At 31.6% G+C, this 16,473-nt stretch overlaps 1 protein-coding gene across 1 annotated transcript in view; it reads left to right on the top strand.

The window, feature by feature from the left end:
* The first annotated feature begins 5,472 nt into the window (after nucleotides 1-5,472).
* The window catches only part of LOC143910989 (uncharacterized), a 54,596-nt gene continuing 43,595 nt past the window's right edge, over nucleotides 5,473-16,473 (top strand). The window contains exon 1 of the mRNA XM_077429656.1: nucleotides 5,473-5,819. The gene's annotated coding sequence lies outside the window, so the exon portion shown is untranslated. The remainder of the gene's footprint in view (nucleotides 5,820-16,473) is intronic.

Genomic DNA, 16,473 nt, shown 5'->3' with positions numbered 1-16,473 from the left:
AGGTAATAATGTTTTTTTAATACATAATGCAAATTAAAAAAAGTCCGAAATATGCATTCATAAGCTCTAACCATTAAATCATTGTCTGTACCTGCTTGCTAATATGCTATTTACTATCATTACATTTTAATGAAAGACATAATACATTTTACAATAACTGCGTATGTATGTATGTTGAATCAATTGGATACGATTGCATGCTCTCACGTTACATTTGAATAAAACAGACTGGAGAAAATGTAAAGGTATGATAGTGTATTATATAATTTATATATAGGTATATATTTATCTCCAAACAAGTCAAAAAAACTAAATGTATTAGTGACGAGTCGTACCTATTATAATATACTATGAGAATCAATGTACATAGTATGTATATTATGAGTTGGAGAAAAGGCAAAAAACTTTTTGGCCAGTAACAAATATAAAAACGTATATTGCAATTTAAACGTAAATATAAATTCATAAAAGTGGTCAGTAAAGAACAATATTTTACGTTGTTAGACAACATATTGAATTCTCTGATACATGTATCTCGGAATGGTCTAAACACCGTTGATTTACTTGACCAAGACTATTTTCGGTATTTTCGTTATTTTTTTTTGAACTGTCAAAAAATTAGATATTTGCACGTTGATTTTTAGCTTATTTAACAATATTATTATTATATTTGATTTCTCCTTTCGTGTTTTCCAATTATCTTAAATAAACATCATCAAACTGTTCATGAGAGTGTCCTTCTTTTGAATTACTGATTATTTTATTCAAATAATAACCCTTTTCTATAAATTATATATTATAATTACAGATCATTTAAATTATTAACTGACCACAAACATACTGACCATTGGATACAGACCATTTATAATACTAGCTTACCATTTTGATATATTATTTATTTATTTAAAGTTTGGACCATTGTAGCATTATAGGAATTCCTAATGCGCCACAATGGTCAAAATATAACAGAAAAGAAAAGAAACAAAATCATAACTAAAGAAATTAGACATAACAAAAACAAAACATATACATATATATACACAAACAACTAATAATAATAATAATTACAAATTATAATAAACAACAAAGAAGGGAATGTCTTATGAAAGAAAAAGACAATGAAAAATAAATATACACATATGTATATACACAGACTAAAATACATTTATACATAATCACAAAAAACAATAGCAATTATAATAGCAGATACGTAAAAATATCAAATATAAAATATAACATTAGGAATGCCTTGTACCTACAGCCAGTTTCAATAAATAAGAACCAACTGCAAATACAAATCATCCCTGTGAGGCCCAAATGGAAGAGAGTTAATCAAAATTCCACTCATAAATCACTATCAATTATGAAAACAATGATGAGCGTAGACTACCAGATAAATGGGTTAGAGAAATATCTATAACTAAGGTGGAAAATATCACATTCAGTCTCGGCAGCAACGATTTCATTAAGAAGTCGAATAGCTCTTGGAATAGGAGCCATTCGAAAAAGCACTGTGTGAGCAGGAGGTACAGCCATCAAATGATGATGTCTACCACGCACATTGTTATTAGGGACAAAGTCCCAAATGCTCCAGCAACAACGGGCATGACGTATTACCACGAAGGAGCTGGAGAACGAAACGAATTAGTGAGAAGTTCCTCCGAAGTTCAAGGGAATTATACCCAAGCATGCCCTAAAGGAAAGGAGTAGGGTAGAGATATGGGTAATACCCATATTATTTCCTATATAGGAAACGAAGAAATGCTTTTTGCATTTTCTCAATCATCAGAGAGTAATTTGCTTCATGCGGATTCCACACAATCGCATTATACTCTAGCTTACTTCTCACAAGCGAATTGAAAAACAAGCGAGAAGACAAAGGGTTGGAGAATAACCTAGCATATCTCAAGACAAATCCATGTCGACGAAAGGAAACGTCAGCGACTGTCATGATATGGTTGTGAAAGGTGAGTTGAGGATCAAAAAATTATAATCCACCCGCTATAGGAAGACACTTAGGTAAAACGTACATGGTATCTCTTTCACCGCCTCTTGACGAATAGAATTTCGTATAAACATTTTACGTGATCGTGATACAATAAAATGCTATTTATTGCTCGAAATGGGGTGAAAAGGAGAGCATATGCGATTTATCTAAGTGTATTCATACATCGGATGGATTAAACTGACAACTTATTTAATTTCCTGATCGAAAAGGGGATTTAGTAACTGACAATTTAAATACAGGCCTTACAAAAATATGTGTTGAAACTTTCGTTTATTGATAAAAAATTCTAAGTGTCCAAATCGACGTTTTACTCCATTTCCCGGATTAGCGTGAAATTGTTTCATTTGTCTCTCAATATTTACATAATACCATCAATGATTGTTGCACAAATATATTTGTTTGTTTGAGGAAAAAAACAAAAAAAGTGTGATAGTGAAAATTTGTTTTCCACACTAATACATACATATACATATCGGTACAATTTATAGATATATATTTCGTAAATTTAAAATTACATTTTCTTCATAGGAGAATGAAAGATGTTTTATCGACCTTTATATCGTACTAGTTGTTTTACCCGGCTTCGCTCAGTATTTGTAATATAAACAGCTTAAACATGGCGAATATAATAGTAAATATTCATTTGTTTTTTTATTAAATTTATTTGAATCGAAAAAAATATATATTCAACCAAACGAATCGTCATAGAAACTGACTTGTTTTCGATTTCCAACCAACTATACTTACAAACTTAAAAAGTCTCTTTCGAAATTATATATATAAATATATATGTATTACATGTAATTTATATTAAATAAGAATCCGGCGCCCCCCCCCCGTCCCCCCTTCCCATGTCGCCATAGAAATTTTGACGTGTTTTCGAAGTTCCGAACCATTTTCCAACCAACAATATTTACATACAAAGTCTCTTTCGAAATTGTATATTAGATAGGTAGTATACATATGTATCATTTTTGTCGAGCTTTTTAACCCTATTTTTACAATTATGGTTTTCAAATTTAACACAGTTGGATTTAGAATAGTTTTTAAATGATAAATACATATATTGCTTTTGATCAAAACTGGATTTACCAGGTTTAAAAGATAGTGTATGTAACAATATGATATACATACATACGTTCAATGTGCATATCTATTATCAAAACCGATAAAAACGACACCTATTCTCTGTAGAAGAAAGCTCTATTTCTCTGCTACTTGTTATGTTAATAATTTTCCGTAATAATTATAGAAATGCAATTTCCAAAAATAGGTCATGCGGTTATCCGAATGTTAAACGGGGAATTTTTTAATTAATATATACATAGTATCTACCACAGTAATGTGTATATAGAGTGTAAAAAAAAATACTGTAACCGCAGTCAATTCACCGTTTTGTAAATTACTGATCGGCAAGCGGAAAATTGACAATATATTGGGTAATATGACACTTCCAACATATCTAATGGAAAATTTTCACCGCGATTCGTTGCAATGTTTTGAAAACGCATTCATTTGTAAACAGATTCAATTTCAATATTATAAATTCACATTAAAACCATTCGTGATCAATATACGTATTAGGGATCGCAATATCGGTACCACCAGTTCAGTTAAAATAGTACATTTGCTACAAAATAGACTGCCGGTAGTACCGAAATATAATAATTCCAATTTTATGTTAGTCGAATTGTTTTGAATTTAGAAGAAAACGTTGTATTGGCTAGTTTGTATGAATTAGTCCAATAATGATCCAACACTCATCATCCGTTTTGATCTGCTATTCAAGGAGCCGCTAAATATGTATATCATAAATACACTTTACAAATATAAATACACTAAATACAAATATCCTTTTCCGAATACTAATAATATTGATTTATAACTGACTGCAAGCAATGAGTACCGGCGCCTTCCTATGTATTATGTCAAAAGGTTATATAATCTTATATATAAAACCGAAACGGCATCTGTAATTCGTTTCTGATTGGCTGTCGTCAAAGTCGTTTCTGATTAGCTGGATTGGTCACAGACGTTTGTGATTGGTCGGTCGTTAAATATATATTTTTTTCGATTCAAATAATAAATTTAATAAAAAAACAAATAGTATAATATACATAACATTTAAAACCTCTTAGAACCGGGCCACACCGTGCGACTTGCGAGCGACTTGGTTGAAGGCGACCAGACCAATGTATGCAGTTAGGTGGGACATGCTACACCCGTCAACTTCTTTGTCGCTCACATTTCCATACATTTTTTCTAGTCGTGCAACTTGTCGGCTGACAAAGTTTCATGGTGTGGCCTGGGTCTAAAACCATCCCTTGCATAAAAAAAAAATTAAAGCAAGGAACGCGTAAAGATTTATTCACTTTGACACTCGCTGATCGGCTATTCACGCATTGTCAAAGGACTCAACACATTATTTTATAATTAATTGCTAATAAATTTAAATAATTAATGATTAAGCAACAAATAATAAATTCATATTTATTGGTAATAAATTAAATTGTATTGCAGTCATTGCTAAAATAAATCAATACCTGTACTACCGGTAGGGGATTTTTTTGGTCATAAATTTCGGTATTTTTGGAATCTCTAATATGTGTCACAGTGAAATTATAACAACTGTGAAAATATATTTTCATTAACGTTTCAGTGAAATCATAACCAGTTAGATTTTCAGGGTTGGTTTTATTCATTTAAGATTATGTTGTTAGGGTTGGTATTATTTAAAGGTTAGGTTAGGTTAAGTTAGGGTTGGTTTAATTCATTTAATATCAGGTTGTTAGGGTTGGTAGTACGTTGTAAATTCATTGTTTGATACATTTTCACTGCTTGAATTGGTGAAAATATATTTATACCAGTGAAAATATATTTTCACTTGAAATATGCTATCGCTGTCACATACATATATATATGTACTCTTTACATTTTAATCCAATTTTGAAAAATGCAAAATATAACTACATAATATATGCTTTTTGTCATTTTCCGATAGCTTCAAATTTAAAAATCTTAATTAATTTCACAAGAAAACCGGATAGACTTTGAGTGAAATCATGTCGCCTCTAATAAGCATTAAAATCAAATCAAAAGTCGAATGGCACTTCAACGTGAAAGAAAAAGAAAGCATGTCAACCCCTTTCTTCAACACGAATACGATTATATTATCATAACACATATCATACATTCAAGTAAACTTAGTGCAACAAATAAAATATGTCAAAGAAAAATCGTATTTTCCCAAAGAGACTATATTAAAGTTTATATTAAAACAGAGAATGCTTTTACTAAAACATACATACGTATAATAATGTAATATTAAATTCGAAATTCGAGTACAAATGACACGAGTAGCACATAATATGGTTTCAATGACATGCAGATTTTTTTTTTGGATTTTCATCCGCGTTCAGCAACTGTAGAGAGTTTTCGCGCATTTTCCACTCTTGACAGCTGTCAGTGTTGGTTGCCAAGCAACACACGACGCCACGTGCTCTACTGAATTTCACTTCACTTACCGCTCTCCGATCAGTATTCGACTGATTGCCGAATCGGTCAGTCGCGTTCTCCTGTTCTGAACATACGTCTCCATACTTTTAATACTGCAGATTAATTCAGCAAAAGTAATAGTCGTGTTTATTTGGTGCGGCGAATCGGAGTGTTACAGTACAGAGTGTTTGAAAACTACACATCCACGTGAATATATCAAATTATATTATACAAATACCCATCGTATTTTGGCTGTAAACAGTATTTTTGCTGATTTGGTGAGAGCTCGTGCGTGACGACGACTGTTCGGATTTCGGTAAGTTTTATACGTTGTGCTATTCCACTGTCATTAAATTTGTTGCCTGCCTATTGCACAATCGACGAAATTGATGTGCAGTTATTATGTCAAACGCATCTTCGGGTAGGTAGTAAAAACGTATTTTATAATCGTTTTTTTAATATCTAGTTGAATGCCATCAAATATCTTAACATATTTAGATGAATTTCTTAATTTGAATGTGATGTATGAGTGGAATTTTAATCTACTCTCTTCCATTTGGGCCTCGCAGAGATGTTTTGTATTTGTAGCTTGTTCTTATTTATCGGAACAGGCTGCATTTGCAAGACTACTTATTAAATTATCTTTGTATTTTATTGCTCATTTAAATTTTCATTTATCCGCTATTTTATTACTTTACTGTATTTTTTTTTATCTTATTTTTTGCTTTTGCATTTTGTTCTATCTATTTATTTTTCGTTTTTCTCCCTCTCTTGTTTTATTATCTAGGCCATTGTGGCGCATTAAGTTCTTCCTGTAATGCCACAATGGTCCAAAGCTTTTAAATAAATAAAATAAATAAATTAATCTTGAATATTCTAAAATTAATTCAATAGAATGAACGTACTCAAAATATAATATATTTTTTAGCCTGAAACATATTGATGGAAAATTATATACATATATTTTCGATATGAAATAGTCAAATAAGTTTTATTTTAGAATGTAGATTAACTTTGAATTGCCTTTTCAGCGGGGAAGCTTAGTGAAATGTAAATGTAGAAAATATTTTAATTAAATTTAGATGATTTTATTTACATATATTTTCGATATGAAATAGTCAAATAAGTTTTATTTTAGAATGTAGATTAACTTTGAATTGCCTTTTCAGCGGGGAAGCTTAGTGAAATGTAAATGTAGAAAATATTTTAATTAAATTTAGATGATTTTATTTACATAAATCTGTCAGAAATCAAACTACATACATATGTATATACATAGTAATATGCTGATAGTTAAAAATTGTGCATACTATAATAATTCACAGATTTTTTATTTGTACAATATTTTTTACATGTCGATGCAATAAAATATGAGGCTTAATATATTATGTACGATTTTATTTTCATGCAAAATTTGGCTGAATTCAATTCACACTCGAGCTAGTCAAACAGGAAATTATATTCAATTACAAGTTACATAAAAAATTACAATACAAAACTGGTACAAGTGAAACGCAATTTAAAACATTGAATCGAAATGTGCCCGATAATTTTTATACTATATTTTTGTTTTAGATTTTGTAAATAATTATTACATCTAGTATATGTATTTATATTGGTTTGTTTATCTCTGACGTGCTACAAAAAGCAACTTTCGGAATGTGGTTCTTATCGCAATGCCCAAAAAAATTATAATAATAAAAAACCGTCAATATTTTGAACGCATGCAGTATTTGTTCACATCTTCGTCATTGTTTCTATCACTGATGATGTTTTGCTGATTTGTCACAATTCGGCATGTGCATTTTTACAACATTGACGAAAATATCGAGTGTGCTATAGGTTGTGTTGTGGCTAAGTGCTCTTATCGTTTATATTTCACATGCATATTTAATATTTGCAAAGGTCAAATTATCCTACGTACAGTAGAATGGTATGTATGTTTGAGTCATATAAATTTTTTTCACACTCATTCATATTTTATCGAATGTCTTTGTAATGTGAATGTATACTGCTAGAAAAATTTAGTATTGTTTTTTTTAAACGGGATATTTCAATCATTGTTTTGGAATTGTAATGCTTGAAGCTTAGGTATACCTGTTGAATTGTTGATTATATTATATGTATAGTTACAGTGAGTAATTCTTGAATTCTCTTCCGTAAACGATACGGTTTATGACTGTACAGGTGAATGCTCCTGTACCTGCACATCACTCTCTGATCAATATGATCTTGACCGTTTTAATTTATTAAAATATTCGTGAAACTCAGGGATATCGATGTTCGAAGCATACAAAGACATGGATAATTAAATCTCGCGAAATTTCCCGAAACACAATAACTTTCTATACTGTTTGTTGTACATTTTTACTAAATCAATCATTCTATGAATTCATATTTATAGCTTTATTTTGAAAATGCCTTACGTTTTTCCTCAACATTTGGATTTTCCTCAACGACGTTATTTATATAATAATATTCTCAGGTATTCGAATGCAAATATTAATGCCTAATGCTATTTTTGCTTCTACCTGTTCTTAAAAAGGATATTTCGTAATGTAAAGATACGTGTATAATTAATGACATCACTACTAATCATACGAATTGCGGTAGCGTTTAAGCCGAATCTAGCCAATATAAACTAACCTAACACTACATATAACCCAGTGGAGGAATTTGAAATTGTTCGTTCGCAAAAATATAATAGGTAGTGTTTATATGCAAATTCGACTTCGATCACACTAAGCAGCTGATCACCGAAGCGGCGAGACTCGAGATCATAAAAACCCGTTTTTGTATCATTTATTATTCTTTTCATTTAAATCAAAACGCTGTAATGCGTCAGATGAGAGTTGGCCGCTCTAGCGAATCAGAGTGTTAAGATGAATGAACGCGTGATCAACGGATTCTCGCAGACTATAATGAACGTAGACATAAACTCCTCAACGAATAGTTCGATTTTTATGAATGTGAACTCCTATGTTATTTATTTACAATATGTATGTACATAAATATGTGTTCATTTTCGTAAACCTGAATATTTAACTCGGAAGGACCAAAGTTAAAAGTAAATATTCAGCTCAACGATATATGTTTTGAAATGTATACAGACTTTATTGCTACAAAGTTTAAATACGACTAAACCGTCGCAGTTTTTATAAAAATAAATTTTCCAGAAACTCGCTGTTCCAATTATAAAATTTCCGTAATATTTGTTAAAAATGCCTTACAGCTTCCTGTCCAAAGCGAGGGAGTAAGCTTCTTCCTTAAAAAACTACGAAAGACTGCGAATACTTGAAAAATATCCAAAAATTAAAATTAAATTCAAATAATTTCATTAAACATTTCGAAATATTATTTTACAAAAAAAATTATATAAGCGCTGTAATATAATATAATAAAAAAATAATAAAAAATAATTTTGGAAACCCTTTGTTCCGAAATTAGGGTGACTGCACTGCATTAATATGTACATACATATACATATGTATGTAGGTTAATAGTGCGTATTTAATATACCTATATGTATACATTTTAATGTACATACTTAATTATACATATGTACATACATAGTCAATTTTTCGTGAAGAGAAATTTTTGTAAAACTTTTAAAAGTATGCTGCATTCTTAAAAACACAGAATAAAAATTCGGGAAAGAGCAATAATTTGATGATACGAATTTTATATACAAAGAACTGTTGCAACGTAAAGTCAGATGAAGATTGTCAAATTCTAAATGAAAATGGTCAATCAGGATTAATTCATGAAAACACTCCGAACTGTTACATGAATGTATATTTATAGGTGCTACAGTCTGGAAGTATTCATTTCGTTAATTTATGAACATACTATATACGAAGCAATCAGGCTAGTTTTAGTGTATACAAAATAACAAATTGTCAACCGAACTAGTTTGTTCATGCACACACTATTAGGTATAAATTTAAGTATTCTCAATCGTTTGCCCCATCCTCTATATACATACATATGTATTCTTACCAGGGTCGGCTCAAAGGTGCAGCAGACTAGGCAGGTGCCTAAGACGCCATAGACAAGGGGCGCTATTAAATTGAAAAAATAAATAATTTGGCTTTCTTTGAACTTATAAAACATTCTATATTCAACTTAATTTTTCTACTCGAAGTAACAGTACTGATTGTAAAATATTATAATTTAAGAGGAACGCATGAAGTTGACTTTCAAATATCAACGACTCGTGAATAAAATTTGTAACACAGCAAACTGTCATCGGTACAAATAGTAATTTGGAATTGTATTTTATATAAAATACCGCTGAAACATACATATGTATGTATATATACATATATTTGACCATTGTGGCGCATAAGGAATTCCTGCAATGCTACAATGGTCCAAACTTTAAAATTAAAAAATAAAATAAAATAAATATCAGGGATGGATTTGCTTCACGAAATTAAATATCTTAACCGAGATTATATTCGAAAGAAGAAATGTCACTCTATAAAATTCTTCAATTCATTGTTGAATATAAATTAATGTCTTCATTACAAAATTTATTCATAGTTACCCGTATTTTATTCATTTTTATACGTAAAACGTGCCTATTTTGAATAAAAATTAATTTTTTTTTTCTGTTTTTATAATTTTTCTTCAACAAAATTTCAAGAACTTTCATGAAATTTATTGTTTCAAAATTTAAGGGGGGGGGGGGGCGCTGAAACCAATTTGCCTAAGGGCGCCATATACCCTCGGGCCGGGCCTGATTCTTACTCTGGTTTGCAATATTATGAACAGTATTCGGCGGACGAATGCGCCGAAACGGGATCCTTTTGTCAATTTCTATTTACAAAAAGGTTAACATTTTTTTCTGTGCTGGCGCATTTCCGCGCCGCTCTCTAATTATGGATATTAGCGGAAATAGGAATTAATGCAATATTGTAAAGCGGTTTCCATAGGATTTCCTATTTCAAACACTTGGCATTTCAACATTTCAAAGGTTTTGACAGCTCCAAATTTTTGACAGCTAAAAGTTTCGTGGGAAACCTGGTGAGTCTATTCGAATATAGTTTATGATTAGAGGTAGGACCGGAAGCGTGCCATTTATTGTTCAATTGTTGTAAATGCTTTGTAAAAAAGTTTCGGCAAACCTTTAACAATGCATTTACAAAATTTTAACAATAAACGGCCCCCTCAGGGTCCGGGCTTTATTTATGATTATCAGCTCCAAAAATGAAACCAAGAGTTCGTGTATGAACAAACCAGTATGTTGACGATCGAACCAGAGTAAACACTTGGACTGTAATATATGCAAACTCACAAATAAACTCAAACAACATTTTCTAATTTTCTGACAAATTTTTGTACCCTATGACCTATTTCTAATAGCACATATTTAAATTAAGACATAACTTCTGAAAACCGTTTTATTCGCCGTGTTGAAGATGTTCTTCTAATGTGGTTCCTACTGCGTTCGTTACCATCTCTTTATAAGGCACTATTTGTTGATCAACTTGATCTAGATCCACCGATACTTAGAGATCGGGAGAAAACCGTACTTGCTTTCGATGTTTGTTTAAATATTATCGACACAACAAGCTTCGGCACGTTTCCGTACAAGATCCGTCTGTTACATATGTATATCAGCTGGAAAGATGTACATTACACTTATTACGACCGAGCGACTCAATTAACCGATAGATAAACGTTTATGCACTTTGTTGTCACCGTTTATCATCGATAATAATGAGCGGCGATAACAATAAATGGCTCAGGCCCTATTCGGGATCGTGCGAGTTAACACGTAAATTCAAATACGTACTATGTCAGTGTGCTGTGACCTACAATTGCAATGTTTATGCAAACCAAAATATTATTATATTGAACTCTGATCCGTAAATACTATCTGTATATTTTGGTACTACGTTGTAGATTGAGATTTTTATAATGGAGATTCTATTCAAATGTTTTTGAGATTAAAAATCGAGAGTGCGTCAAGTGAATTCTAAATGTACATATGTACAATAAATAAGTAGAACAATTTGAAAATTAGAACACCGATTTCATCTATTGCTTTTTTTGCAATTCGCTGTATTTGCATTGAGAACTTTCATTGAATTACCTGATTTTCACGCTAGAAAAAGCGCATTTACTTTCAAATTGAGCTCTTAAAGTCTTAAATAAATAATTGAAATCGGCTCGCAAATTGGAACGTTTAATATTTGCCTTTTGTAATATTGATTCGCCTTCACTTCTTTGTTCAAGTGAGGTTTCAATGACTCAAACCTTCAACTTTGAGGCACGAACCTTCAATTTTTTTATATTTATAAAAAATCGGTCGAATATTTGATGACACATAGAACGATTGGTCAATTGTGAAGGTAAAGGTCAGTTCAATACTGGTCATTGTTACGTATTCACAGTTGGATCGATATTGATGGGTTCACTATCGAAACTATGTACATATACATATGACCTAATATCTAGGTACATGCATACATATGTATGTACATATGAGAATCAAACGAAACATACATACATATAAATATACATTAAAAGGTTTTACGAAATTAATTAAATCTGTAGATTCATTTTTTAGTTTTATTTCGCGTTTTGGTCTGACACTATTTTTACAAGATTATTAGTTGAAGAACTTGAGTCTCTGGTTCATCGGAAATCAATAATTTTGACCAGAAAACTTTTCCGATATGAACTTATCGATGGTCCAGCGCTTATCCTACATTAAAAATTATCATAACTGTGTATAGTGTGATTAAAAATATGTACTTATATAATAAGATGAGAATTTTTTAAATTCTTCAAAAGTATGGTATGGGATGTGCTCGTGGTTTCCAACTGTGATGGGCGAATCTTCATGTCATTGCTAATTCGTACGATCTTATTATTTCAATAAGTCTCTCCCACATTTCTTCAAATTTGGGAATAACCGTTAACGATCATTGTCAAACCTACGTCAATTGAAAGATGCAATATCACAGTGTTCTAGCATTTTTTATATTTGCAAAAATATCCTTAAAAAAAACACGTGCCGCGTACCATTCTTTATGTCCGCACCTTTATTCTATCAATCGCACTTAAATTAAGTGCTACTAAATCACCAAATTATAAAATTCGATTCATGCAGAAACGTGTTTATTAAACGTAAATGTTAACATGGAACGATAAGCTTACACAATCTTCGAATTCCGCTATTTAGTATGTATGGCGATCTTTTTATTCTTATTTTATACTGGAATGTGCTGGTCATTCCTGACCTATTATAATATTCTGTATGCATGTTGGTTTAAAATTCATAATATGTAAAGGTGTATTACAAACAGAATGGTACGCGGCACGCGTTTCTTTTAAGATAGTTTTGCACATTGCACATGTAAAAAAAACCGCCAGCACGCCTGATAAATGCTACGGCAATAAAGGCCAAAACTCACCATCAGTATTTTTTTTTTGGTGATATTTTATCCTTGTATTGGCATAGGTTTGACAGTGATCGATAACGGTGATTCCTATATTTGAATAAATGTAGGAGAGACTTGTTGAATTAATATAAGAGGATCGTACAAATTAGCATGACATGAAGACGGGTCTAACACAGCTGGAGTCAGGCGTAGGTGCCGTACCGTACTTTTAAGCGTGTTCTTACCATAAAAGTAATCGAAACACAGAGAATTTTTCGGAAGAGCAAGTAGACAACATTTGGTTTAATAGTGATTATTAAAACTACAGGTTTATGAATATTAAATTTCATATTTAATTTATATTCCATTTATTTTGATGAGATCCGGTAAGCTCTACAAACAATTAGACGGAAAATTTGTTGATGGATTTCTAAAATATTTATAAAAGAGACAACACTTATTCAAATTATACCTACGCAATTTAAAAAAAATGATAAATAAAATTATATTGACTCTGTGTACCGTACCTCTAATTTGAATTGGTGAACTTGACTTAGATTAGTGTCGTTTACGCCAAGTATCGATCGTCGACACCACCTTGAATTTTCGTATAGTCGGGTTCATCAACTGATTTTAGACCACGTATAACGATATAAATACATATATGCGTTGACAAGGTCAGTATTGTATGGTTTCGTTGAACTCGCAAATTAAATTACTTGCGTGTAATAAATACTATCTATATTTACCCGATAGTCCACGAGGTTTTAAAACGAGCGTTTCCGGCTTCGTAGAGCACTTTCACTCGGATTCCTACGCGCGTTTTGATGACGTTTTTCCGAAGACCCCACGTCCGTTTTCCTCGGTTATTACGCACTCGGATAAATCAAAATTGTACAATTAGCTCGCCGTATCTGAGAGAAAGCGCGTACTCTTACTACGAGACACTTACTTGGAAGTCAACGCCCATCCATTTGCATCTTGCCTATCATTCGCTTGCAATCCAATAATAACGGGTACTAATTAGCTGTTATTAATCAATTGATAGGAAATCTAAAAATGGTATTAAAGCATATGTATATTCAAAATAATATATTTTGATTCGCAATAAAATTAAAATGGAACAGAAACCTAAATATAATAATTGCCGCAATTCGAAGCTAATTGGGATTATTATGGTAGAAAAATTTACTCTTGACATTATAGTCGTCACGATTAGTTTAATATTTGGATTTAATACGTCCAATAAAACAATGGGCTATTTTTAATCTGTCATAAAAAGTGTGGTTGAAAACTCGAATATATAAACCCATGTTAAATAAAATAAAAAAAATCCATAATGAAAATTAAAAATAAATGGAAAGAAGTAATCAATGGAAATCATTTGAAATATTACTCTTCATATTAACATAAAATACCACAATAGAAAGAAAAAATGCTTCCACAAAACAACTGTAAATTTCTTCTTCACTGAATATTTTTGGGCTGTTTTTGTAAGAGATTAAATAATATTACCTTTGCTCAATAGTTTTGCAGCATCATCATCATCATCAATTTCGTCGTCGTTCTCACGGTTAATCATAGATCTAATGATGTATTGATTTGGCAATTTCTCATACATCATTTGAGTACTAATCGAAACTTTCTCTTACGCCGAAACAATTGTGTCAATGTTGATACCTAAAACATAGGTACTTCTTGTCAATTTGAACGCCTACTTTCAAACAGTATTGATACCCACTATGTTTAATATTATAATAAGCTTTTTCCTATATTATTATTATTATTGAATGCTGATGACAAATACGTACATTTATTCCACACTGGAAAATTTGATAGTTTTTTGTCGGAATCTTATGTAACTTCAATAGTTGATACCTATGTAAGTGTAGAAGCTAATTAAAATTCACGATAATACAGGCGAATACATAATATGTCGCATCTAATTCTAATGAGTAATAATGAGGAAGGCCACTCGCCAGAAATTGAGGACGAGTTAGTTGGGTCAACAAACTGCCCCATGGACCTTTGGGGTCCGACAGGTATCTACCATGGTGGTGAACGGGTTTTACCATCGTCCAGCAAGGCCGACTATGGCTCTGCTGCAGATCGAAGCCATTTGACAGATAAATAATCATCAGCAGCACCTCGGGGCCACAAAACTTATCCACCTTGATGATTCCATTATATTATACTAAAGTATGTAGATAGACTCCTACGTATCCGTAATTTTCATTCATACCAAAAGATACACCTTCTAAACACTTTAACCACCGTTGTTCAAATATGTATGCTTCTTCACATTGACGCGTTTCGTCGAAGATTTTCAATTTTGTCTACAAGGTCGTATAAAAAAAACTCGCAATGCAGATGTATCTGTTTGTGATTTTCGCGGTATTAGCACTTGAACGTCGAACCGTTCTCCTTCTAGGAAACTGTACAAAAAAATTAATGTATTCCAAAGTACTGCTTTGGCATTCTAATGTGTACGTTCGTGCTTCAAATTTTAAGTATTAACATTTTATCAAAAGCGGTATAAAATAAACATAGAGTAAGCAACCTATCAAGAGACTATTCATTTACTTGCACTTGTATTTGTAAAGCTTTTTTTCTTGTTGTGAAATTTGGTTGTTTGTTTGCTTGCATGTTATGAATAAAGATAGATTGGCCGACTTAAGCTTTCATCCGTGTATTACTTTACTGTGAAATCTACCCAAAATTAGACACCTGCAAAATAATCGTATTTAAGTTATATATGTACATATGTTACAGTTCAAGTGTACATACATTTGACTCATTCATGAACATATTAGTCTGTACATACACACACCAATCTGACCAGTAATACTGTACACAAAAGCAAAAATTGACAAACGAACTAGTTCGTTCATGTATTATGTCGATTGTCCCATGCTCTATGTACATATGTATGTATGTAGGTACATATTCATGCTTACCCTGGGTTGCAATGCTATTAACATTAGCCGAAATGGGATTTCCCATTTCAAATACTTGACGTTTCAATATCTCAAAGGTGTCGACAGCTCCAAACTTTTGACAGCTAAAAGTTTCATGCGACTCCTGGTGACACTAACACAAACTAAAACCTATAGTTCGTTTATGAATAAACTAGTATGTTCATGAACGCACCGGAGTGAACACTTGGACTGTAACATATCACCATTTCAGGTTTTTTAATGGGAAATTAGCACTTCTCAATAACCGTTCAACTGTGTATGTATATTAAGGATGGAGGAGGTAAAGCTTTAAATAACTTTAAAATAAGTTAAATATTAAATTGATAATGTACATGTACATACATACGTATATAAAAAATAATAATGTAAATGTGTGGCCTGGAAACTCTATCTCAACATGGCACTGTGGTTATGTGGTCAATTTAGTTCAAACCAGAACATCGACCCAATGTGGCAAACATCACACTTATTCGATATATAATACATATCTACATATGTATAAGTACACATGTATGTATACACTTTTGAAGATATATTTATCTCGATAATGAGTCATTACTACGTATCAATATCGAGCTATACCCACTCAAAAATATCA

This window comes from Arctopsyche grandis, chromosome 4, assembly GCF_051622035.1.
Source record: "Arctopsyche grandis isolate Sample6627 chromosome 4, ASM5162203v2, whole genome shotgun sequence".
NCBI lineage: Eukaryota > Metazoa > Arthropoda > Insecta > Trichoptera > Hydropsychidae > Arctopsyche > Arctopsyche grandis.
This window is presented reverse-complemented; position numbering and strand designations above follow the sequence as displayed.